This window comes from Euprymna scolopes, chromosome 1 (genome assembly GCF_053919585.1).
Source record: "Euprymna scolopes isolate OS-2025 chromosome 1, ASM5391958v1, whole genome shotgun sequence".
Lineage (NCBI taxonomy): Eukaryota > Metazoa > Mollusca > Cephalopoda > Sepiida > Sepiolidae > Euprymna > Euprymna scolopes.
In genome coordinates, this window is record NC_136482.1 from 169518589 (window position 1) to 169546196 (window position 27608).

General features: G+C 34.0%; 1 pseudogene; it reads left to right on the forward strand.

The window, feature by feature from the left end:
• The first annotated feature begins 8985 nt into the window (after positions 1-8985).
• LOC145283687 (5S ribosomal RNA) lies at positions 8986-9102 on the forward strand (annotated as a pseudogene).
• Positions 9103-27608: the final 18506 nt, after the last annotated feature.

Sequence of the window (27608 nt, forward strand, 5' to 3'; positions counted from 1 at the left end):
ATGAGCAGCAGCATCACTCATTCATTTTTCATGTAAAGGTATTTATCTCCCTCCCATGGCGGAAAGATGTGACATAAGGGTTGGAAAGTGTGATTGAAGAGCCAGTGTCCTAAAGGAAGAGCTATGGCAAAAAACTGCCTATGCATTCCTATTGGCATTACCTGGCAGGAGTCACTCAGGCGATAAGGTCACTCAGGCGATAAGCAATAAACTAACCCTTTCTCAAAGAGAAGAGGCAAAGCCTAGGAGAGTGAACCTCCTAGAACTGCACAGGACCAGTAACAGGGAAAAGACCATTTCAGAAATGGCTTAAATTTTGTTGGCTTTGCTGCCAAGGAAAAAAATCCCACGACAGGCACACAAAGCTAAGAATCAGATGGTTATTATTGACATTAGTTTTTCTGATATTTTTCTCGTTAGAATTCTTTCTAGAAAAACATCAAGTATTTACAGTATGGACTACATGAAGGTTTCCAACATCCCAAAGTGAAAATGTTTCTGTGTAATTATTATTGGGTATGAATGAAAAACACAGAATTGTCAGCTTAAACAACATTTGTCCTCTTAACCTTCTTGTGTTAGGTGCCATCTTATCTTTTTCATATTCCAGTAGTATTCTGCCAACATTCTAGGGTTCCATTTTCCTTTAAAATGTTTTTCTATCATTGAAATATCCTGATAGAATTTTCGTGCACTATAAATCATATTTCATTATTGGTTATGAATGAAAAACACAGAATTATCAGTTGAAACAACATTTGTCCTCTTAACACTCTTGGATTGAGTGTCATCTTCTCCTTCTTATATTCCAACAATAGTCTATCAATATGAAAGGGTTTTTTTTATTTTCCTTGAAAGCCTTTCTCCATCACTGAAATATCCTGATGGAATCTCTCGCCATGTTTATCACTCGTATTACTAAGATTCTCTACAAAATTCTCAAAAGTGACAATTTTGCAAAAAAAATTATCTAATTTGACAAAAAGAAAACCAGAAATCAATTTTCCATGCTATTGTGCATCTAAAAATGGTTACACATGTTCTGTATTTTTCAGTGTTGTTAGAGTGTTGTTACAGTGTTGTTACGGAAAAGGATACATGGAGTGAGCAGTTTGTTGACTTTTTGACAATTATTTGTTGTTAGATTTGAAGATAGTTATATTGTAATCTGCATAGAAGCAATCCCATGGTAATGAGTTCCACAAGTGGGAATTTCTTGGAAAGGCAGTTTGCTCATAGAAATTCAATCTGACGCTAGACATATAGATGAAGAAAAGAAAGTTCTTTTCAGTTGCAGTAGCAAGCAGAGTTATTGCTGTGAATGTCTGCCACTAGATGGAGCATTGCGTCGCAGCGTTTTCCAGCTGGCTACGATTCAGACTTAATTTTTTTGTAACAAAAAACTTTCAGTTATTTCACCTGGTTCTACCAGATTAGGCTGTCTGAAGATACTAGCTTCCTGGCCTAATATGCACAAGACATTGATGTTTTTTTTAATTTTTTTTCCTTTCCCTTTGCCAAACTCAATCAGTTTCTGCAAAGCCAAAAACAAAAACAACAATTTTCCTCCACAAAACAACCAAACCAAGCACCATGAAAAAATATTTGAAGATATAAAGCTCATAAAACATGAACATTTTAACCAAAATGACCAGATTTGTTATTAAATAACATGAAAAGGGTTGATATGCCGTTAAACAAAACAACCAAACCAAACACCGTAAATAAATATTTAAAGCATAAAACTTTTTCCAAAAATACTGGATTCTACATTAAATAATCCAAAAAGGGTTGATATGCCATAAAACAAACCGAGCAGCATGAGTAAACATTTGAAGATTAAAAACAACTTTAAGCATAAAAACTTTTTTTCAAAATTACTACATTCAGCATTAAATAACCCAAAAAGGGTTGATATGCCGTTAAACAAAACAACCAAACCAAACACCATAAATAAATAACTGGAAGCATAAAACTTTTTCCAAAAATACTGGATTCTACATTAAATAACCCAAAAAGGGTTGATATGCCAGAAAACAAAACAACCAAACCAAACGCCATAAATAAATATTTGAAGATATAAACAACATTTTAGTATAAAACTTTTTCTAATATTACTGGATTCAAAATTAAATAACTCAAAAAGGGTTGATATGTCGTAAAACAAATAGATGAAATGAACGTGAGTACATCCGGGTTCCTTTTCACAGGAATATGATTGGTCGTTTAAACTATAAATACCAACTGGTAGAGCAGCCTGGGAGAGACGTCGAAAGATATACCTGAAGATCATGCATAAGGCTATTACCAGCACCAACCACAAACACCCGTTGACCAAGGCGACTTACTAGATTATTATTAAATGTGGTTTGGACCACTCAGTTACTTCAAACAAATATAACCTTTTCATGAAATATATCACAAACCAAACATCATGAATAAATATTTGAATATATAAAGAACTTAAAACAAAAAATGTTTTTCCAAAATTACTGGATTCAAGATTAAATAACCCGAAATAACTCTGCCCTCATGGAGAGGCAAGCAAATAGGAACATTAAATAACCTAAAAAGGGTTGACATGCCGTAAAACAAAACAACTAAACCAAAAACTTCATGAATAAATATTTGATAATATAAAGAACTTAAAGCATAAAAACTTTTTCCAAAATTACTGGATTCTACATTAAATAACCTGAGAAGGGTTGATATGCAGTAAAACAAAACAACCAAACCAAACTCCATGAATAAATATTTGAAGATATAAAGAACTCGAAGCATAAAACTTTTCTTTTCTTTTTTTTTTTAAATTTCTGGATTCTACAGTAAATAACCTGAAAAGGGTTGATATGCCATTAAAAAAAGAAAAGAAAAAAAACAACCAAATCAGCTATTTTGACAGCGTTTTCATTCTTCTTTATGATCTACTACAAAGCCAAGATTTAATATTCCATACATGGTAAGCACTTTTCCATATTCTAGTGACTTAACTAAGCAAGCAAATTTGGTGCTGGTTGATGACACCCTTCATCAACAAGCAGGCATCACATAACTCATTGAACAATGTCTTAAGATGGAAGCCATCTATGAACCATAGATTGACGCTCATCTGAGCTGCAATCTATGGTCCCTCCCTGCCAAACTTTCACAAAAAATACACTCGTCTAACTACAACTATTTTCATGGCAAGTGTTCGACTGAGCTCCAATCTATGGTCCCCCCTCGCCAAACTTTCACAAGAAACACCCGTCTAGGAGAAATCACTATCAATAATTTCCCCCACTCTTTATCTGTACCTAAACCTAAACGTAGATTCCATGAACAAAGCTTCTTTCTTAGAACTGCATGCCTATGGAATTGTCCTCCGTTTTCTTGCTTTCCAGCCGACTACAATATGGTTGTCTTCAAGTCTAACGTAAATAAGTTTTTGATGAACCATTCCATACAAGTTAACAAATTTACCGAATTTCCATTACTAACGATTACTATATTGTTCAATTGTCTACTGTACACTCTTTAACCCTTATCTTCGAGTGGCCTCTTGGCCTTGATAAGTGGTGATGCCTATGTAAAAAAACAAACTTTTTTTTAAAAAACACTATCAACAATTTCCCCCACTCTCTTCCTGTGCCTAAATTTAAACGCAAATTTCATGAACAAAGCTTCTTTCCTAGAACTGCCCGTCTGTGGAACTCTGTTTTACTGGCCTGCTTTCTAGCTGACTACGATATGGTCGTTTTCAAGTCCAATGTAAACAAGTTCTTGTTGATCCCTTCACTTAAATAATCTAATTATACCCAATTTCCACAATTAATTATTACTATGCTGTTGTCCCGGTGACTACCGTACACTCATTAACCCTTATCCTCAAGTGGTCTTCGGGCCTTGATAAGTGGTAACTCCTTTGAAGCAAAAATAAAAATAAAAATAAAAATAAATGGAGAAATTTGACCAGACTTGTATCAAATTAGGGGATTTTGCTTAATTTAGTTAATATAGGACGAGAAACAATTAACAGTGTTAAAGAAGAATGCACCACTTTTTCATTGCGATTGATGATATATTGTCACATACACTTCACAAAGCTTCGGATGTAACAAGATCCTTGTGTGTCACAAAAAATAGTCCAGAGTAGCAAATTAGTGTTTCCTGGGTCGGAATATATCCATTTAACACCTATCGTTAACTAGTTTTTTGATCTTCACATATTTTTTTTTTACTTTTTTTTTTTCTTGTTTTTGTAGCTCTTCACATCAAGTGGCTTTATACCTTGTCTGAGGCGATTTCCATAAAAAAGAAGTGAAGAATTCATGGTCCCTCGTAAATGCACAGTGAACAAGGCATAAATAAATAAGTTCAGTATTTGCCCCCCCCCCCATTTAGCCCCAAAAGTCTGCGGGGGACGTCAAATCCTGGTGAAAATGAACAAACGGTGCAGTTTTAGGCCTTAACATATGTAAATTTGAGTTCTTCAGCATGCAAAAAAAGAAATAAGTCCATCATTTGGCGCACTCCCCCCCAAAAAAAACAATTTAGCGCCAAAAGTTCCCAAGGCCTTAACATATTTAAATTTGAGTTCAGCACCATGCAAAACTGCTAAATAGATATACACAGAAAATTTGGGACAAATATGGTAAAATAGTCCCAAAAATGGAGTGTTTTTATTAGCCCTAAAAGAGCCCCTGGGGCACACCCAAGAGTTATCACGAAGTATAGACAAACAAAATTATATAGAAATCAGTTAGTTACAATTTTTCAGAAAGTTTTATAAAAATCCAAGGAATCAATTTTTTTTAATAATCACAAAAGTGTCAATTTTAGCCATTTTTATCTGAAAGGCACACCGAGGAGGGAGGGGGGGACCGGAGTTTTCCCGGAAAATCTGTTCTGTTATTTTTACTCATATCATGTTTAATGTTTGTGCAAAATTTCAAAAAATTCCAAGGCGTAGTTAATGAGAAAAGTGCGGACAGACAAACGGATAAACAGATGAACGGACAAGGGTGAATTTACAGGTCCATCTTCCTTTTGTCGGAGGACCAAAATGTAAATTACGCAGAAAGAAGAGGAATTTCTATGGTCCTGCTAGTGCTATAATATTAAAAAAAAAAAAAAAAAAAACATAAATGTATTGTTTGAAACAAAATAATATCAGTTGTGAAAGTGGATTTTGGGATTTACTTTCATACTCTCTCCCTTCTCTTATTTTGTCCTTTAGTCCTCACATTCCATGAACAATGTTTCTGACGAAGGGGGAAGAATTGCTGTTTTCTGGGTCGAAATTTATCAATATAACATGTATAGTTGGATAGTTTTTTTTGTTTTTTCTTACTTTGAAGTATCTTTTTCTCTAGATCTTTACATCAAGTGGCTCCATGCCTTGTCTGAGGCGATGTCTATACAAAAAAAATTAAAATGGCATATATTATTTAAAGTATTTAAAGATTAGCACCACGGTACTCTCTCTCTCTCTCTCTCTCTCTCTCTCTCTCTCTCTCTCTCTCTCTCTCTCTCTCTCTCTCTCTCAAGTTAGGTTTTGACATAGAAATCAAAATTAATCTATGATAAGTTTACTGTTAAATGTAAAATAAGTTAATGTAAAATAAGGGTACTGCTTCATTTAAAAAATAAGACATACAAGCCGTATGAAAAGTCAAAACATCCCGGAATATTTAAATAAACAATCTAAACAGTCATCAGCAGTTTTCAAACAAATATCTAGGTCAATATGACACAGTCTAGCAAATAATTCTACTAATATCAATAGATTTTACCAACATAAAAATAAATAAATAAATAGCTGTAAAAATTGCGAGTACAGACGATAAATTAATAATTCATCAAATTGATAAGGCAAGAAACTTGAACCTGGTTAAGAAAATTGTCACATGAACAGAGAAACGGGGTCAAATTACTATTGTAATATAACTAACTATAAATGTGATATAGGATATGATGTGATATATAGAGATGATATACATATATATATACTAGTCATCCACATATAGTACTGTTTCGCTGTATCACAGCTCATCAGTGTGGCTAGACAGGCAACTACCTCAAGCGAGGATCAAACCCCGACCGCCCAAACGACAGTCAATGCTTTTTACCATTACGCTATTCGGCTTCTCCTGTGCGAGTAGTGAATTAACGATGTTTTGACATCGTCCAAATGTCTAAGCTCGGTTTGTTTACACAAAGAGCATCGCTTAATATACTAATAGCATCTCAATCAATGCTAATAGCAGTTTGTACATCACTTCCCAATATGTCAACCCAAGATAGGGAGCGTTATAGTCATCCACAGACAGTACTGTTTAGTGTTTCGCTGCAAGATGTGTGTGTGTGTGTGTGTGTGTGTGTGTGTGTGTGTTAGCATGAAACACTAGTGTAGGGATAAAAGTAAGTGTTAATATCTATTTATTAAATATTACCGTTATCTCTCTCTCTCTCTCTCTCTCTCTCTCTCTCTCTCTCTCTCTCTCATACATATATACTAGCAGTGTGTCGGGATCGAATCATATATGACGTTATTTGTTATGACGTCATCAGCTATAGCGTCATACATGATGTCATCTGTTATGACGTCATATGTGATGTATATTGTGAACAGACAGGAATACGACTTTATTAGAGTGTGTGTGTGTGTGTGTGTGTGTGTGTGTGTGTGTGTGCGCGCGCGTGCGCGTGTGTGTATGTAGATTTCTTGTGGATTTTTTTAAACGGTAAATACGGTTAAGTAACGTCTTCATCCGTGACTTACGGTAGCCACGCTTCATCTCGAAGATCGTTTAACTTAGAAAATCGTCCATATTTTTTTGGGACGTAAACAAAAAATATGTTTTATTATTATTATTATTATTATTATTATTATTATTATTATTATTATTATTATTATTATTTCTAAAACAGTAATCTACAGACATGCAATGTTTCGAGGTTCCTACCTCTCTTCAGCGTAGCTTAGCTTGACTGTATCTCTAGGAATCAAACTCCGGACTGTAATACACATGGTTCGGGATTCGATTCCTAGAGACACGGTCAAGCTACGCTGAAGAGAGGTAGGAACCTCAAAACATGCATATCCGCAGATTACTGTTTTAATAGTAATAATAATAATAATAATAATAATATATATATATATATATATATATATATATATATATATATATATATATATATATATATAGTAATTTATAAAATATATATGGCGATTAAGCTACACTGAATATTCTGCGTTTCATCCAACTATAGGATTCGTCAGGCTTATGCGCGAATTCTGTCGTTGCTTCTTGTTTTTATACATGTTGAGGATTACTAGTTGGCCAATCAGCTTTCTAGTATCTACCGCGCCCCTTCCTACCAGCCAATGGGCATGCATTTTATCAAACAAAGGATCTGTTTTAGAGCTAGGTTAGTGGTTTTAGGTGGCCGTTCTACTTCTTTTTTTTTTTTTTTATATATACATATAAATATACCTATATGTATATACATAAAAAAAATATATATATACATATAAATATACCTATATGTATATATATAAAAAAAAAAAAAAAAAAAAAAAAAAAAGAAGTAGAACGGCCACCTAAAACCACTAACCTAGCTCTAAAACAGATCCTTTGTTTGATAAAATGCTTGCCCATTGGCTGGTAGGAAGGGGCGCGGTAGATACTAGAAAGCCGATTGGCCAACTAGACATCCTCAACATGTATAAAAACAAGAAGCAACGACAGAATTCGCGCATAAGGCTGACGAATCCTATAGTTGGATGAAACGCAGAATATTCAGTGTAGCTTAATCGCCATATATATTTTATAAATTACTAACTAGCTCTACCTACGTATTGAGCACTTTTGAAGTAAATACTTAAAGTTTACGCATAAATCTATACTTTCGTATAGTAAATTTATGTGAATAAATGAAATAGTTATATATATATATATATATATATATATATATATATATATATATATATATATATATATATATATATATTAAGAATCTTATTTTTTAACATTATCAGCCATCAAGTAGTACCGGGTGTAGGGTGGGGGTTCAGCCCTTTTTGCCTTTATGAAGTGGGCCTACACTTCTTGACCTGTTACCTCCTTCCTGTTCATTGTGGCTGACTCGTCATGGCTTGTCACCTTCCTCCCTACAGCAATTCTGAAATGAGTGAGTGGTGATAAAGGGGGGGGGGGTCCCGTTTTCTTCAGATCGAGTGTAGCCAGCTACAGATAAAACCCTGACATCAAATGTTGACGTTAAATATTTATAAATTCCAGTTCGTTTTCTTTTAAAGAAATAAGTTTTTGGAGCTCCTTTGATTGTTACTCACGTAATTTCATCCCCTGTTAATTACAAGGCAAAAAGGTCTTATCAACTGGGAAGTTATTTGTCTTTAGAAAACCAGTGGAAGAAACAGATTGTGTTTGTTGGAATCTTTCTATAAGAGACAGAATTTAAATTCGCCGACCCATCAGACAAAATCAAGACGAACAGGTTATCGGCTGTCCTCATGTGGTCTCCAGGAAAAGGACTTTCCTCTTTGTTCAAGGAACGTAAAACAGAGACAATCTTTGAAGATAATTTAACTCGAAGTGGTTAGAGAAAGAACACCCCTTCGTAAAAGGACATTTTTATTAAAAAAAAAACAAACATTACGACAAGAAGGTCTTGGAAGATTGAGAGAGCGTCTCTCAAAGAAAAAGACTGAAAGAAGAGAACATTTAAAACACCTTTCAAAATTTCCAGGCTTTTTGAAGATTATAATACTATTCTATGGTTAAAATTTTATGACAATTGGTAAATAGAACCTATATTTTCAAACCAATAAAATATGCCCAAATTTGCCAACATTTGTATATATAGTGTTCTGGCAGGCCAACTTCAGTTTTGATGCTTTGGGATGAATTTTGCTTAGGGTTTTTCTTTGCTTGGTTATCTCCCCTGTGGCCTTGCCACGCCACTAATATATATATATATATATATGGTATAATCACGTTGACACACTGGTTCTCATCAGAGCCCCAAAGTTAAGCAACGTTGAGCCAGGTTAGTACCAGATGGGTGACCATTTGTGAATTCTAGGCGCTGTATGTACTCTCCGCTTATCCCGGCATTTGTTTCCATTTGTCCTGTACATACACTTCACTTGCCACTGGTATTTAACAATGTTGACTCGGATAGGTGTGGTTGGAGATTGCGCACCTCCTGCCACAAAAATTTCACACGCAGATACTCCTTTGTGGGTATCCATAGTCTGTCAAAGACTGAAGGAGCCCTTTTTTATATATATATATGTATATATCGGGTCCTTGCTAATGAAGCCAGACATGACTTCTGTTGCCGGGGTTCGAATCTCTCGACTGCCATTAATCGTGACACCTTGCACTGACGATTCCCGAAAGGATGAAACCTAGTCTCTGTAGGTATTTAATAATTATTATATCAAATAATAATGTCAGCCCCTTTAAAAAACTTGTTTCTTATCGTTGAGCAATTTCAGTTGTAATAAAGTCGGTCAACTTAGCTTATATGCGCAGATCGTCATATAATGATTAGATCACCCTGACATTACAAGCATTTAATAAGAATAAATGTTTAAATTCAACTGTATCTCTCATGGTTGACGGTAGCTGAATAGTTCGGGTCCTTGCTAATGAAGCCAGACATGACTTCTGTTGCCGGGTTTGAATCTCTCGACTGGCGTTAATCGTGACACCCTGCACTGATGATTCCCGAAAGGATGAAACACTAGTGTCTGTAGGTATTTAATTACTATAGTAAATAATTATGTCAGCCCTTTAAAGAAACTTGTTTCTTATCGTGGAGCACTTTCAGTTGTAATAAAGTCAGTCAACTTAGTCGACTTAGAAGGGAAATACAGTCCCGTTTAGTCAAGATGTCACAGCGGAGAGGTATTGGTTGTATGTTAACTAGACGTTTGTTTTTTGGTCTAAGTGTTTGCTTTGATCTGAAGTAATATTATGCTCTCAGCAGTGCTGTTCCCTATTACAGACTTTCTGGCTGGTTTTTCTTTCATGGCGGCGCATTCCTTTAACTCCTATTTTAATGGTAAGCTCTATTTATTTATTTATTTTATTCCTCGTTTTTATTTATTTATTCATTTATTTCTCGTTTTATTAATTCATTTATTTATTTCCAAGTAATATACGGCTCAACATATATACAGGCTAATTTATATGATTTAAATAGAGGTGGTAGCATAGGAGTTTTTTTTTTACTTTAACATGTCCGAAATAATTTTTTTTTACTTTAACATGTCCGAAATAATTATAAAGGCACAAGTTTTCATATCTATATACAAACTTAATTTCAATGGTTGTTATTCTTTCATTTAAGTTGTTTATCTCTTCCTCAATACTAGGATATATAATACTAGGATATCTATAATATAAAGCTGAATGTATGTGTGTGTGTGTGTGTGTGTGTGTGTGTGTGTGTGTGTGTGTGTGTGTGTGTGTGTGTGTGTGTGTGTGTGTGTGTGTGTCTAGTCACGAATAGGCTCCTATATGGTTGACTATTTTATAAAACTGATTGCATATAATGATAGAACATGTATCGAGACACAGGAATGGGTATGTTTGATCTGGCAGAACGGTGGTTCATTAAAATTGTGCGGTCTGCGTTCGTGCCTGGTCCACAATGTATGGAAATAAAAAAATGTTAAAATTAAAAAAAAAACGTTTACAAGTGTTTTTGATATAGATGTACATAAGAATACTTTGATAAGTATGTTTTAACTTAAATAGGGATGCTATAATAAAATTGTGGGGTCTGCGTTCGCACCTGGCCTCCATAGAATGGAAATAGGCACAAACTTTAATAAAGACTTTTCATATCTATCTGTGTAAGTATACTTTGATAATTATGTTTCAGTAGTTTTCTAGCACGGTAGAGGGAGCCAACCTTCCTTGCAGCAGCCTTGGCAATGCTCTCAATGTATCTATTCCAGTTCATATTCCCTGTAAACGTTGGGCCGAGGAGTTTAAAAGAAGTACTTTCAGGCAATGTGTTCTTGGCCATTGCTATTGGTGGTAGGGAAGGTTTCTTGTAGTTATTGAAGGGAACAAGCTTAGTCTTAGCAGCATTGAATGTGACCATCCATTTTTGTCCCCATTCCACTACAGATTGGAGGTCATCCTCTAGTGTTTCTGCCATAAATATATATATATGGCACAATCATGTTGCCAGATTGCTGAAGTTAAGTAACGATGACCATGTACCAGATGGGTAACCATTTCAGAAAGCTAGGCACTGTATCGCGCTGAGTCATAGAAATTTTCAGGTTCATATCTGGGGGTGCATTAATTCACTGGAAGAGATGCACCCCCAGTCTTTGTTAAGGCATGCATCTAGGAGAAGGAAAATATGATGTAAAAACCTGCAGTCTACTGTATGCTCTGTCTTGTGGCAGTTATCTGCACTAACAAAGATTAGCAGTAATATGCAAAAGTATGGTTGGTTCTACACAAAGCCTTCACCACTATAAACAAATTATCTGTGTAGATTTCCGAACAATTTAGTTGTTGTGAGGCAACCTCATACGTCCTAATCGATGGGCGTCCAATATATATATATATATATATATATATATATATATATATATATATATATGTAGGGGTTGGACAAAATAATGAAAACACCTTGTGAATTTTGCATCAATTAACTAGGTGTTTTTAACTTATAAAATTTAAAAATTGCTAAAATTGGGCCTGTTTTCAGCCTGATACGAGTCTTTCTGGAGATATCCCTTCCACATAGAAAGCCATTCCTAATTTAGGCACATATTCCATGCCCATGGTGGGTTTGGGGGTCTGATATGCGCCTCATAAGAGATGGCTTTCCATGTGGTAGGGACATCTTCAGAGAAGATTCTAATTTGCCTTATATGTGTTTCAGAGTAGTACTTGCTCACAACACCACATTCATATTTGCCCTCTATCGCCCCCATAACCGCAGAGTTACTATCATTGAGAGTATCTGATAAAATTGACCACATTCCGTCTACCTATCCCTCAGCTTATATTCACATCTGTGAAGACTTCAATGTTCACAATGTTGACTGGTTACTCCACTCAAACAAAACAGATGATAAGGGGGAGGTACCTTCATGATTTCTCGATTGCCTATGACCAATTGTTCACGAACCCACCCGTATGCCAGATTCTAACAAAAAATACGCAAGTCTCCTTGACCATTTCTTACAACTTGCCCAGAAATGTGCTCATCCTCCATTCTGTCTCTATTGGAATCTTTAAATCACTCAGTTGTCTCGGTTAAGATAAAAACAAAATGTAATATACCCTCAGATTTGCCTCTCCATCATATTGTATATCGATACTCTCTGGCTTTATATCAAACATTTATATTAGATATACCTGTGAACTCCATGTTCAAAAAAAACATGTCCTCTATAGTATCTGACCTGACTGAATGATTAATTGTCGGTATAGACCACTTTATAACCTCCAAGAAATTCCAGTAAGAGCCCAACAGTCAGTCGTGTTTCACCTCAGAATGTGCTGGTGCCATTGTGCACAGAAATCACTATTTCTATTTGTTGCAATATTTTTTAAGTATAATAAGATATGATCCCACACAGTTGGGAGATTTTATTTATGAATGACAAATTGATTAATCAAATTAATTCACGTTCTGCTACTAACCAATCAGAAACTAGAATTGCTCCATAAATATTAAACCTTTTCTGTAGCAAATTCGCATATGTTTTCTTCGTGTCAACACGTGAAGAATCTTTTGTTCTGTCTACTGAGAACCAGTCACCTCCAGAACGTGTGTAGAACAACTAACTATCAGAGACTGTTTTGAAACTAAACATGGTTTACAATTCTAGACTATTTGTAATAGATATTATGAAACTAAAACTTTCAGCAACAATTGTAAAAGAGTAATAAAAAATACAAGGAATTCGTTAGGTCAGCATTTGACAAAGCAAAATTCTTTGTCAAGAACTTTGCAGAAAATTCTACTCTTTTTGATCAGGATCGCCTACCTATAATTCCCCCCACTCTTTATCTGTACCTAAACCTAAACGTAGATTCCATGAACAAAGCTTCTTTCTTAGAACTGCACGCCTGTGGAATTGTCTTCCGTTTTCCTGCTTTCCGACTGACTACAATATGGTTGTCTTCAAGTCTAACGTAAATAAGTTCTTGATGAGCCATTCCATATAAGTTAACAAATTTACCGAATTTTCATTACTAATGATTACTATATTTTCCAATTTCTACTGTACACTCTTTAACCCTTATCCTTGAGTGGCCTCTTGGCCTTGATAATGTGGTGATGCCTGTGTAAAAAAAAAAAAAAAAAAACTACTCCCGTATTCCGGTTTTCCTCCTGTGACTGAAAAAACACTATGCAACATAAAAATATCTGTACATGATCTTGCTAAGCTTGTTAAAAACCTTGATTCCAGTAAAGCAACTGACCCAGACCGCATTCCAGTCATAGTGCTCCAAATGGTTAAACTGGAACTAGCTCCTATATTTATAAAGCTGTTTAAACGTTGCCTTAAGGAGAAATGCTTTCCAACACCTTGGAAAACTTCATCAGTCATCCTCATATTTAAAAATTCCAGAGATCGATCATCTCCCTCTCAGTACAGGCCAATCAGTCTGCTGTGCATCATGAGTAAGTTGCTGGAATCTGTGATAAATAGAGAAGTGGTCAACCACCTCAGCAAAAATGCTCAGTGACATGCAATATGGTTTCCATACTGTGAGATCTGCAGCTGATGTACTAACCATTATATCACACAATATTAATGAATCTCTCGACAAGGGTTTCGTTTCTAGAGCAATAGCTCTTGACATATCAAAGGCTTTTGATAGGGTATAGCATAAAGGTCTACTGTACAAGATCGCCAGCTATGGAATAGCTGGAAATGTCCTCTCAATAATTAAATCTTTTCTCTCTGATAGACTTATAAGAGTAATCGTTGATGGGCAGAAATCAGAAACTCATTGTATTAACACTGACCTCCCTCAAGGTTCCATCCTAGGCCCAACTGTCTTGCTGATTTTCATCAATGATCTTCTAGTTGGTGATGCTCTTTTCCCTTCCCTGCAACCGCTTTCCCACTGAAGGGACGTTGCAGGCCAGTCTCTGCTCTATTATTATTTTTATGGCAACTGCTCGACTGAACTCAAATCTATGGTTCCCCTTTCACAAAAAACACTCGACAAGCTACAACCACTATATACGATTTTCCCCACTCTCTATCTGTGCCTAAATCTAAACACAGATTCCATGAACAAAGCTTCTTTCCTAGAACTGCCCATCTGTGGAACACTGTTCCGCTGTCCTGCTTCCTGGTTGAATACAACATGGTAGCCTTCAAATCTAATGTAAACAAGTTCTTGTTGAGCCGTCCTCCATAAATAATCAAATTCTACCAAATTTACACCATTAAAGATTATTACACTACCACTTTACATTCATTAACCTTTATCCTCAAGTGGCCTTTGGGCCTTTATAAGTGGTGATTCACAAGCATTATATATATATATATATATAATTTATATATATATATATATATATATATATATATATAATTTATGTTGTTTACAATGTATTTCCTGTCCTCCTACACTTTTAGTTATAAATAGATTGGGAAAATTCAAAAATTCAATCACTTTTTATACATCAACAATTTTTGGGAATTCCCAATAAATCAAACAATGACGGTGCCCACTACTTAATTTAATAGAATCCTCCTCCTCCTCCTCCTCCTCCTCCTCTTCCTCCTCCTCCTCCTCCTTCTCATCATCATCATCATCATCATCTACGGTTCAACGTCCATTTCATATGCTGGCATGTGATTGACAACTTCTAGGAACTGACTTTCAAACTAACCTATTGCTAAAAAGTGTGACCTGAAGTGCGACAAATTTCCCTTGGAAATAATTTCCTTACTTGAGAGAAGGTTTTTTTTATAGTCCAAATGTCTTTTCTAACACCAACCCAGTCGGGTGATGCGGATCAGAGTTTTTATCGAGGCACCATCTCAAGATGATTGCCTACCAAAGCTAAAGAGTGCTTCACCTGCTCTTAATAAAAAGATTTAATTTTATATTATTTGGATTATTCTGATCTTGAGTGTTATTCTCACAACGTTTCGGCCGATATAACCTCCAACCTTCTTTATTTATGTCTTGTTGAACTTGGGGATCTTTATGTTAAACTCAAGAACCTGTACTGAATTTCAAACATAGCCCTTTATTTAATCCATGAATGTAGCTTGCTTTCGTTTCGTCAGCCATGACCAGGTACAAGTCTTAAGTAATTCGTAAGTGTATTCTAAGTATTGTCCATACTGAGGATTGAACCTTTAACTTCCAGAAGGCTATCATTTACTAGCAGGGAGATCCAACGTTGCCCAGGGTTGAATGATGATCAACGAATGTTTCATACTCCTATATTTTTATTGTCATCGAAATCTGTGAAATCGTCCATTTTTCAATCAAATCGATTGATTGCCTACTCTAGTTGGGGACTCATCACAGTGCTCCAAGAGGATCCTGTGCGCAAGGATATCCATTGTCTGCACTGTCCATTTGTGCATCTCCAGGAGAAACCATTCTTAACACACGATTTTTAGTTAAAAATGAAGACAACGAAGGAAGTCTCATTTTAACATTTAATAAACAACTTTATTTGTCATCCTCGTTAGTAGCGTGTACATGAGAGAAAAGTGTTCAATGGGTTTAAAGATAGAATTAATATACTGTTCAGGAGAGACTAGTTCAGTTCGTTTACACATGTTTATAGCTAGTAGCCGTCGATATGAAGGAAGCCAGTTAAAGGGAGAAAGAAAGAACAAAGGTATTCTGAGTGTTGACGTGTGTGTGTGTGTGTGTGTGTGTGTGTGTGTGTGTGTGTGTGTGTGTGTGTGTGTGTGTGTGTGGATGTGCCGGTGTATGTTTTTTAGCATATATATATGACCCAGTCGGTTTTTAATGTGTGGAAAATCTAGCTCCAGAAAAAAATGGGTACTCTGGATGGTAACAAAAATAAAAATTTCCTCAGTCTCGAAGGATTTCTCCTTCACTGATCGAGGAAAAAAACAGTGAAGTGTAGTTCACCCTCTGTTTCTCTCCCCCTCTCTCTCTCTCTTCCTCTCGTAATATCTCTCTCCATCCATCTCTCTCTCTCTCTCTCTCTCCATCCATCTCTCTTTCTCTCTCTCCAACTCTCTCTCTCTCTCTCTCTCTCTCTCTCTCTCTCACCCTCTATATCTCTTTTAGGACCCCCTTTCTCTCTCTCTCACTCCCTCTATTTCTCTCTCCTCTTCCTTCTTTTCCTATGTCTCTCTCCGTCTCTGTTTCTCTATCTCCCTCTCACTCTCTCTCTCTCTCTCTCTCTCTCTCTCTCTCTCTCTCTCTCTCTATCTCTCAACCCCTCTATCTCTCTCTATCTCCTTCTCTTTCTCTATTTCCCTCTCACTTTCTCTTTTCTATCTCTATCTCTCCATCTTCCTCTCTATCTATCCACCTCTAATCCCTCATCCTATTTCAGTCTCCTAAATTAATTACGGTGAATAAGGCATTGTCAAAACATGGATAAATCCTATTTAAGTCACCTAATTTACTTACTGTAAGAATAGAAGTTATTTGGAAATTACTGCTACCTTGAACAGCACCAGGAGTAACTGGTAAAACCTTTCTAATTAAATTGATTTTAGCAGCCATTTGGTGACAAAATGACATAGCCTTAGCCCTTGCTGCATGCGGAATAGCTGTGACCTTGCTACCAAGTAGAACTACTCATTCTACTTTAAAACTACTATTAAACATTTCATTTTTCAAAAATCCCATGTTCAATATCTCCAAAACATCTAGTATAAGGGAAAATTTTGCAGAAATGCAAACTTATTGTTTGGGATGAATGCACAATAGCACACAAAAATCACTTCAGGGTCTTGGTCGATCCTAGCAAGATTTGCGTGGCAATTTCAAATCATTTGGGAATGCAGTAATAATGCTTGCAGGAGATTTCAGACAAATGTTACCTGTAATTCCTCTATCAACACCAGCAGATGAAATAAATGCTTCCCTCAAATACTCTACTTTTTGGTGCCATGTGAAGACGTTAAACTTAACTCAAAATATGCGTGTCCAGTTACAGAATGCTTGATCCATACAAAATTTTTTGCATCACTTGTGGGAAATTGGGAACAGAAAAGTGCCTGCTGATCCGAGTTAAGGGTAAAATTCTTTGACTCTTAACTTCTATAATTTAGTTACATCAAAAGAAGAGTTGGTAAAAAAGGTTTTTCCAGATTTCAAATTAATTATACGAATTCCAGTTGGCTGAGTGAACAAGCTATTCTTGCAGCTCAATACAAAGACGTCCATGAACTTAACACTAATATTTAACTTAAAATTCTAAGTGAGATAGTCACATACAAATCCATCAACACTGTTGTGGAAGCAGATAAAGCGGTTAATTATCCAACAGCTAGATTTGCCAGGGATGTTGCAGCGTGTAATGCAACTGAAAATTGGTGTACTAATTATCATGTTATGAAATATAAAACAATCTACACTTTGCAATGGCACATGGCTTGCAGTAAAAAAAATTAATAAACAACAATCAGAAATTACAGAAACAACAATCTTAACAGGACCTTTCACAGATGAATATATCTTCATTCTAAGCATTCCTATGATTCCACCGGATACACCATTACACTTTAGTAAATTACACTTTCCAATTTAATTGTCGTTTGCAATCACCATCAACAAAGCTCAGGGAACAATCTTTACAATTATGTGGCTTACAGCTACACACTGACTTTTGTCTCACAAGAGTCAGCAAACCAGAAAATCTCTGTATCAGTTTAGAAAATAGAACAACAAAAAACTGGGAAATTAAACCTATAAGTAACACGCATTTTCTCATTTTGGAATTTTTTTCATTGCGCAAATTTGAGACATAGCAATGCGTGGCAAGTATACTAATATATATATATATATGTATATATATGTATATATTTAAAATTAAATTTTTAAAAATTATTATAGTTATAATTATACATAGATATATATACATAGATATATATACATAGATATACATATATATATACATATATATACATATATATACATACATATATATACATACATATATATACATATATACATGCATATATATATACATACATATATATACATATATATATACATACATATATATATATATACAAACATATATATATACATACATATATATACCATTCACTGGACAAAGCCAGGGAGGGCAGAGCCGTAGCTCTAGATATATCTAAGACTTTTGGCAGGGTATGGCATGAGGGTCTCCTCATGAAAATTAGATCATACGGTATCACTGGTAGAATACTTAACATAATTAAATCCTTCTTAGATAAGAGAAAAATCCAGGTTGTCCTCGACGGTCGTACATCTAAACAATATGATATAAATGCGGGAGTGCCCCAGGGTTCTATCCTTGGACCTCTATTGTTCCTGATATTCATAAATGATCTCCCCGACAAAATGCCTCTGAGATGGGTATATATGCTGATGACACTACACTCTATGGCAGGCACGACAGGAAGACGAATGAACACATTTCTAAAGAAATGGCAGAAACACTAGAGGAAGACCTCCAATCTGTAGTGGAATGGGGACAAAAATGTTGGTCACGTTCAATGCCGCCAAGACTAAACTAGTTTCATTCAATAATTACAAGAAACCCCCTCTACCACCTATAGCAATGGCCAACGACTCTTTATCTGAGAGTACATCTTTCAAACTCCTTGGTCTAACGTTCACAGGAAACATGAGTTGGAACAATTACATTGAAGGCATTGCCAGGGCCGCTGCAAGAAAGGTGGGCTCTCTCTACCGTGCTAGACAACTACTAACACCCGAAAGTATCCTGTACCTCTATAAGGCCACCATTCGCCCATGTATGGAGTATTGCTGTCACATTTGGGCTGGTGCATCTGCTACTAGTCTCTCGCTCCTTGACAGGGTTCAAAAGAGAGTCGCAAACCTGATAGGCCCTGAACTGGCATCTAAGTTTCAGCCTCTGTCCCATCGACAAAATGTTGCATCCCTCTGCCTTTTCTACAAGTATTTTAGTGGTGTATGCTCTGACGAACTGCAATCATTTGTGCCCCCACGACGTGAGCACCCTCGACAAACCCGAGAGGCTGCTAAATCCCATCCCAACACTGTAGGGATCCCTAGATGTAAAAGATCTTTCTACTCCAATAGTTTCTTCCCCAGAACCGCTAGACTTTGGAATTCCATTCCAGGTCCCTGCTTCCCCAACAGTACTGACATGCAGAAATTCAAGTGTAACGTGAACCGACATCTTGCTGCCCAAATCCTAACATAGTGCCCCAGAAGTTGCTGCCCCTGATAGTAGTCCCCTACACCAAAGTGGCAATGTGCCTTGTTTGGGGTGAAAATGTAATAAAAAAATTTTTTTTAAATATATATATATATATATATATACATATTATATATACATATATATACACATATATATATACATATATATACATACATATATATATACATATATATACATACATATATATACATATATATATACATATACATATATACATATATCTTAAATTATTACACCTTTTGAAACATTAACAGAAAAAAAAGCATTAAATTTCTCCATTAAAATTTTCGATAATATGTAGACACAGCAAATTAGAAAAGAAAGTGGATTCTGAGTTGGAGTTTTATGTAAAATCTGAAAGAAATTGTTATTCCACATAAAACTTATAAAGAAAAGTGTTTGTAAAGAAAGGTCGTTTCACTTCAAAAAAAAATTTTTTTTTGTATAGAATGATAACATTCATCTTTTAAGCATTTCCATGTCTAACCATCAACAATGGTTCAATGCATATGGTAACTTACAGAGTTTACACTTCTATTAATTGATGCTTGGCAATCCATTGAAATATTTCAAGATTTTCAGCCAGCTTCATAACAAGTTGGAATATTGTTATTTCTTTAGTCCGCATGAATTCATTGTCATAAACATCATTTACAAAACTTTTCAGACATATTCTAAGAACTCGGCAGCCATTTTCTTTCTAGGCTGCTGTCTCCATATTGCCAAATTTTATTTTATAAAATAATATAAAACACAATTATATAAACATATTTTGTCTTAAAGGTAAAGAAAAATTTAATAAGAATAAGTCTAGTATTTAAACTTTTCTACTAAAAAAAAAAAAGAAAGATTTAAAAAAAAATTGGGGGGAGTTTAATAACAACTTGGACTATTTTCAAAATTAAACCTGTGATCCAGACCAACAACAGGATAACATAAAAATTGAATGAATTTTATTTATAAAATGCAATCCATAAGATGACCGTGAATATTCTTCTCTGGTAGACTAAAGCGTCAACAAGATTTATTGAATTTTGAGATGAGTATTGATAATTTGGATTATTCAGATTACTGCTCTCATCTTCAGTGTTATACACACGATGTTATGGTCAATGAACCTTCTGACTTTCTTCAGATCTCCATTACTAACGATTACTACGATATTGTCCCACTGATTACTGTACACGCTATAACCCTTATCCCCGAGTGGCTTCCGGGCCTTGATAAGTGGTAACTTCCGTGTAAAAAAAAAAATATATATATATACATATATATATACATACATACACACACACACACACACACATATATATATATATATATATATGTATATATATATATATATATATATATATATATATATATATATATATATATATATACTAGTATGGGTATCCAGCATTGCCTGGGTTGACATGAAGTTCCGTTTGAACACACCTAAGTATATTAATCATTTTCATCATGGGGAACATTGATACCTCCACAACAATTTCTAAAATAAAAGAACGGATAAAAACGTGAAAATGTAATCGGCCCCAAAAAGAAGTACATGATATCCTCTCCACCAGATATTTCGGCAGAAAGAATACAAAGAGAAGAAACTATGCTCCGGATATTGAGCACATTTTGTTGCCCATGCGTTGAAAAGAACCCCGCTCCCCCACCCACAAAAAATAAAAAAATAAATCAATACAAATTTTGTTTCAATAAAAAATAGTAACAAGTGCTCGAATGACCGAAAAAAAAAAAAAAAAAAAAAAAAAACAACTAGGAAGGCTCGAATCTGGAATGCGAATGAAGGGAAAAAGTAATTTGGAATTTATTTTGCCCACTGTTCTAAGACGATTTTTGACTTTTTGAACTGAAAAAAAATAACGTTATAAACACTAACACGTGCCTAAAATGCATTTTTTTTATTTTCAATTTTTTTGTAGAGGCACATTTTTCACTGGCCTTTTTTTCTTCGTAAATAAAGGAAATTTTCGATTTTATTTTTTATTTGGGGGGGGGGGGCTTTTTCGATTTGCTTTTTTTGAGTGGAGAGTGCTTTTTTGTTTCTAAAAGTGTGACTTAGGTTTGAATTCGAAGTGGTTAAAGTTTCTGTATAGCCGTTTCAAGAATAATAAAAACAAACAAAGTTATTCGTAAGTTTTTTTTTTTGTTTGAATATTTTTTAAAAAAAAACATTTTTCTGCCTATACGGAATTTTTTTAATTCATTGAGATTACCAAATTATTTTATTTGCTTAATTATTGGTTTGTTCTTTGTATGTTTAGAAGTCTCCAGGGGGAAATAACTCTACGTCTTTAGAAAAAGTCGATGTCGGAAATAATTCCAAATAAATTAAATTAAATATATTATCAATTAATTGTTACTTAGAGTTTATTAAATAACAATTTGGAATAGAACACGTAAAACAATTCTCTCGCTAGAAATATTAACTAACATACCGGTATTAAGTAAAATCGATTTTCCTTAATGTAATATGCAAATGAGGTGGCATCTTAATTGTATATTTTGCAAAAATCATTCTATATATATAGAAATAAATGAAAGAGTAACGTAACGGACCTTTCGTATATCAGGTTGCGAATATCAGGTTGCGAATAAACAAACTAACAGAAATACGAATTTATAGATATATATGTAATTATTTACTACAATAATTATTAAATACCTACAGACACTGGTGTTTCATCCTTTCGGGAATCATCAGTGCAGGGTGTCACGGTTGCCAGCAGTCAGGAGATACGAAGCCATAGCAGTGTCAGAAATCGCCATTAAAAATGCGTAATAAAAACTTGAATGATTAGACTTATTATCTTTCGAAGCTTATAACTACTTGAAAAATGTAATTTAAACCCTAATTTTTTTCAATTAAAGGAGCAAAGATCAAATTTTAAAATAATAGCAGGTTTTTTTTTTTCAATCGGGTTTCTTTAAAAGAGATTTAAAGAAAATCAACGAATTTTAACTTACTTCGAATATATTATAAATATATATAAATTCCAAAAAATCACTTACCTATAAAAAATTCTAATCAATGGGTACTTCCATTCTTCATTGTTAAGAATTTATCCATGTTTATATTTTATATTCCATATACTTTCTAAATAAAATAATTTTTTAAGCAAGGGTTAAAAACACAGCGATATTAAATGGTCAAAACTGGAAGAAAGGGAGACAAACGGGCCACCGTACTTGAAAAATGATCACATTCACCCCTAAGTAAGTTTACTTTTATAAATAAACCCTTCGACAAATTTTCCATTTTTTTTTTATTATCTTAAAGAAATACATGAGTTTTGATTTAAAATATTTTATTTCTTCTTTATTGAATGATTTTTTTTAATATCTAAAATAAAACAGCATTGAATGAAATAGAAAAAAGTATAGTAAGTGCTTTATATTTACTTGACAATATTTTTAAAATGTGAGGTTCCACTTAAAAAAAATCAACGTGGTTAAAAAAATGGTTTTAAACTTTTGACTTTACAGGTAAATTTGCACAAAACTATTCTTTTTGTTTGTTTGTTTTAAATTAGATTATTTTATTTATTGATCTTTTATCTTCAATTTGTGACATATAACTCTGAGGTGAGAAAATTAATTATTTTCATTTTAACAGACATTTCAAAATGGGGAGGGTGCATTAAAAAAAACGCTTGTCTAGAATATTATATTCGGTTTATTGGAAAGAGCATAAAATTTCACATTAAACCTGAAAATATCTTTAAAATTAAGCCAATAGAAAAATTTTGATAAATTTTTAAATTGAAAAATTGGAAAAAATTTAACTCGTAAAATTCAATTCATTTCATTACGTAGAAAAAATGGTTGCATAAGCGTGCACTTTGTAAACACTATTTTTTAAAAAATAAAAAATAATAGAAATATTATTTTTCAAAAAACTTTAATAGTTTATTTTGGAAGTATATTCCATAAAGAAATTAAATAAACCACTTTCAAAAGAGAAATTAAGAGTTTTATATATTTTATTCCGTGGTTTTATGTTAAGGGTGTCGAAAATACCAAAAACATTCTGACACATTAGGTTAGAATTTTTTGGGAATGCTATCAATGACTCCATTAGCAAGGACCAGGTCCACCGTGAACCGCGAGAAATATCGTTGAAATTTAACATTTATTTTTTTATTTTTAAATGTCATAACGTCTGTCAGAGTGGTTATAATATCATGATCTGCGCATTCGAGCTAAAGTGACCGACTTTATTTCAACTGTAAAGGGCTCAACGATAAGAAAAAGAACGAGTTTCTTAAACGGGCTGATATAATTATTTACTATAATAATTATTAAATACCTAGACACTAGTGTTTCATCCTTTTGGGAATTATCAGTGCAGGGTGTCACAATTACCGATTATATATATATATATATATATATATATATATATATATATATATATATATATATATATATATATATATATATATAAAATGAAACTGGTTTTACCAATTGTCTAAATTTAGAAATCCTGGCTAATATTGATAATGAAAGGAAGTATGAAACGTTTACTTCCTTTTTGATTCCCGGAATTCCCATAGAGCTAATTAACATTGTGCATTTTGTTTGAGGTTGTCATAGAATTAGTCACTCTACGTTTCTAACCAGAGGAATGTTTAGCTGAAAAAAAAAAAAAAAAACGGATGAGATTGTTATATTTGTACAATAGTCGAAATCCAATGGTTATTAATTTGTCGAAAAGCTCTGTAGAGAAAAGTGTAGGCACTTGTGCATTAATTTGTGTTATTTGGGACATTTTTTGTTGTTTGTTTGTTTTTTGGTTTGTTTTGTTTTTTGTTTTCATTTCTGGAGAACTCTTTTCAGAACAAAGGGAGATAAATCAAGAAAACCCTATCTGAAAACATCAAGGTTTTGCAATAACTTTTAGGTAAAAACAAAACAAATGTACAAAAGTAATGCTGTAACACAAAATAAAACATTAATTATCACTTATTATCAATATCTGAAGACAAGAAATCTCATTCTAACATAAAAAAAAAAACAGCTTTATTGATCATCTTCGTTAGTAGGTTATATAGAGAAAGGACTAGTCATGGAAAGTGTTCCTGTGTGGAGACGTAGTTTAAAAATTATACAGACCTGTTGAAAAAGAAAAAAATGTTCATGTGTTAAAGTTATGGTCCGTAGCCATGATGTATCATTCGTCTCCTTAAAGTTAGTAGTAGAAACGTGCATCATGAAAGATTAGAGACAATACTGTACGATGAGAAAGAGAGTTTGTGTGTGGACCACATTCAAGTCTGTGCGTGGAGGTAGCCATGTTGGCTTCTTTGTATTAATGTCTTAGTTGAACCCCGAGTCCGAAGGCCAAGTGAATTCTGTTGAGTCGCAAGAGAGAAGTTGGGAGAGGGACAGGTCTGTTCTATATAGAGTTACTTGGATGGGGGTGCATCGAGTAGCTCCTGCCCAGATGTGGCAACACTACTCCATTTAACAGCTTGTACCGCTTATCAATAGCAAAAGAAAAAAAATCAAAAACAAAAACAAAAAAGAACCAAACAAAAAAAGAAACAACAACCAAATAGAGTTAATAAGATGGATGGATTGACAGTTGAATGATGATAAATATTATGAGAGGATTGAAAATTTCCATATACCACTCACCCAAAACAAGATATGGGAAGAAAAAGAGAGAGTGTGTTGTCAGTTTAACCTTTTATAAACTCGGTCACGTGACTGGGAGCTGGTTTCTGATTTGACAAGCCAGGAAGGAAGTGTATTTAAAATCTCCAACCGCGAGAATTCGCTCCTGCTTGTGTTCCTTGCAATTTCGTCTGCTACACTATTTGTTGATATCATTTTACTTCAATCGAAGTTCTCAGAAATCAAGGGAGCCTCCTTGCTGTAGATAACACTTGATCTCTATATGAGATATAAGATACATAGATATATAAGATACATATAAGATATATAAGATACATATAAGATATATAAGATACATATAAGGTATATAAAATATATATAAGATATATAAGATAATTTTTTTTTACACGAGGGTCACCACTTATCAAGGCCCGAAGGCCACTCAGGGATCAGGGTTATTGCGTGTACAGTAATCAATGAGATAGTATTGTAGTAATCATTAGTATTGGGATTTTTGATAGAGTGTCTTACTTAAGGGGGCGGTTTGTCAGGAGTTTGTTTATGTTGGACTTGAAGACGTCCAAGTTGTAGTCAGGTGGGAAACAGGCAAGCGGCAGAGAGTTCCATTGGCGTGCAGTTCTAAGAAAGATATAAGATATATAAGATATATATAAGATATATAAGATACATATAAGATATATAAGATATATAAGATACATATAAGATATATATAATACATATAAGATATATATAAGATACATATAAGATATATAAGATATATATAAGATATATATAAGATATATAAGATGTATATAAGATATATATAAGATATATAATATACATATAAGATATATAAGATATATAAGATATATATAAGATATATAAGATATATATAAGATATATAAGATATATATAAGATATATAAGATATATATTATATAAGATATATATAAGATATATAAGATACATATAAGATATATAAGACATATAAGATACATATAAGATATGTAAGATACATATAAGATATATAAGACATATAAGATACATATAAGATATATAAGACATATAAGATACATATAAGATACATATAAGATATATATAAGAAATATAAGATACATATAAGATATATATAAGACATATAAGATTCATAAATATTTGAATATTCCATTAACATTCTCCTTTACCTCTCAAACACTGAGTTAGTAAAGAACTTAAGAACATAAAAAAGACGAAACTACATGAAAATTTGCAGGCTTTTTGAAGGTTATCATATTATTCTATGGTTTAAAATTTATGACAATTGGTAAAAAAAGAAACTATATTTTCAAACCAATAAAACATGCCAAAATTTGCCTACATTTGTGTATATAGTTTCCTAGCAGACAGCTTCAGTTTGCTGCTTCAGTCATCTACCTTGTGGCCTTGCCAGACCACTAATATATATACATATATATGATGATTGCTGCGTCTTTTCAGATAATTGCTATCACATTGAGTTCCCCCCCTCTCGTCGTCCATGCCATCTTAGATATATTTGCAGCCTGCCACAGATTTGGACATCTTGAAGCAGATGTGACATACAAATTGAGCAATTGAGGCTACAGGGTATTCGTATGAATAATAATATGTCTTCTCAAACCAGCAGTAGACTTGCAAACTTTGCTGCATGTTAAACAGATCGTTTGGTCCAGACTAATAGCTACAGAGTTGACCCAAACAGGAGTTTTATGTGACAAGGTGATCGACGTAGCCAGTTTTTGACAGAAGCACTCGTTCACAAGTGCCACATTCCATCTCCTTTCTAATGTGATAAAAAGTCTAGACATCACCAAAGCATGTGGACCTAATCCCGACCCTGCTACATGAATTAAGAAATGCTCCACTGAACTAGCCCATGACCTCCCCAAATTCTTCAACAAATGCCTAGCTTAGTTTTGCTTCCTTGATAGCAGGAAAATTACCTACGTTGTACTAGAATTCAAATTGCCTACGTTGTACTAGAATTCAAATTGCCTACGTTGTACTAGAATTCAAATTGCCTACGTTGTACTAGAATTCAAGAATTCTGTTGAAAGACCTTACTATACTCGATTATCTCTCTATCAGTATCCTGTACCTCTTCGCTAAAATCTTTGAGCCTTTAAACAATCGCGCATCTTGTAAATGCTAAGCTTCTTTCTGACCAATAGTATGGACTTAAGCAAACTTGTTCTACTGCAGATATTTTAATCATCATCTCCAAATGCATTTATCATACACTACATAAGACATGGGGAAGCTAGAGCTGCTGCTCTTGATATATTCAATGCCTGGCATAAAGGGCTTCTCATAAAAATTAAATCCTATGGTATTTCTGGAAGAATATTCAACATAATTAGATCCTTCCTAGACAAAAGGAAAATCCAAGTTGCCCTCAATGGCCGTAAGTTTAAATAACATGATATTAATGCGGGTGTACCTTAGGAGTCAATCCTTGGACCTTTATTATTCCTGATATTCATAAACGACCTCCCTGATAAAATTGTGTCTAAGATGGGTATATTTGCTGAT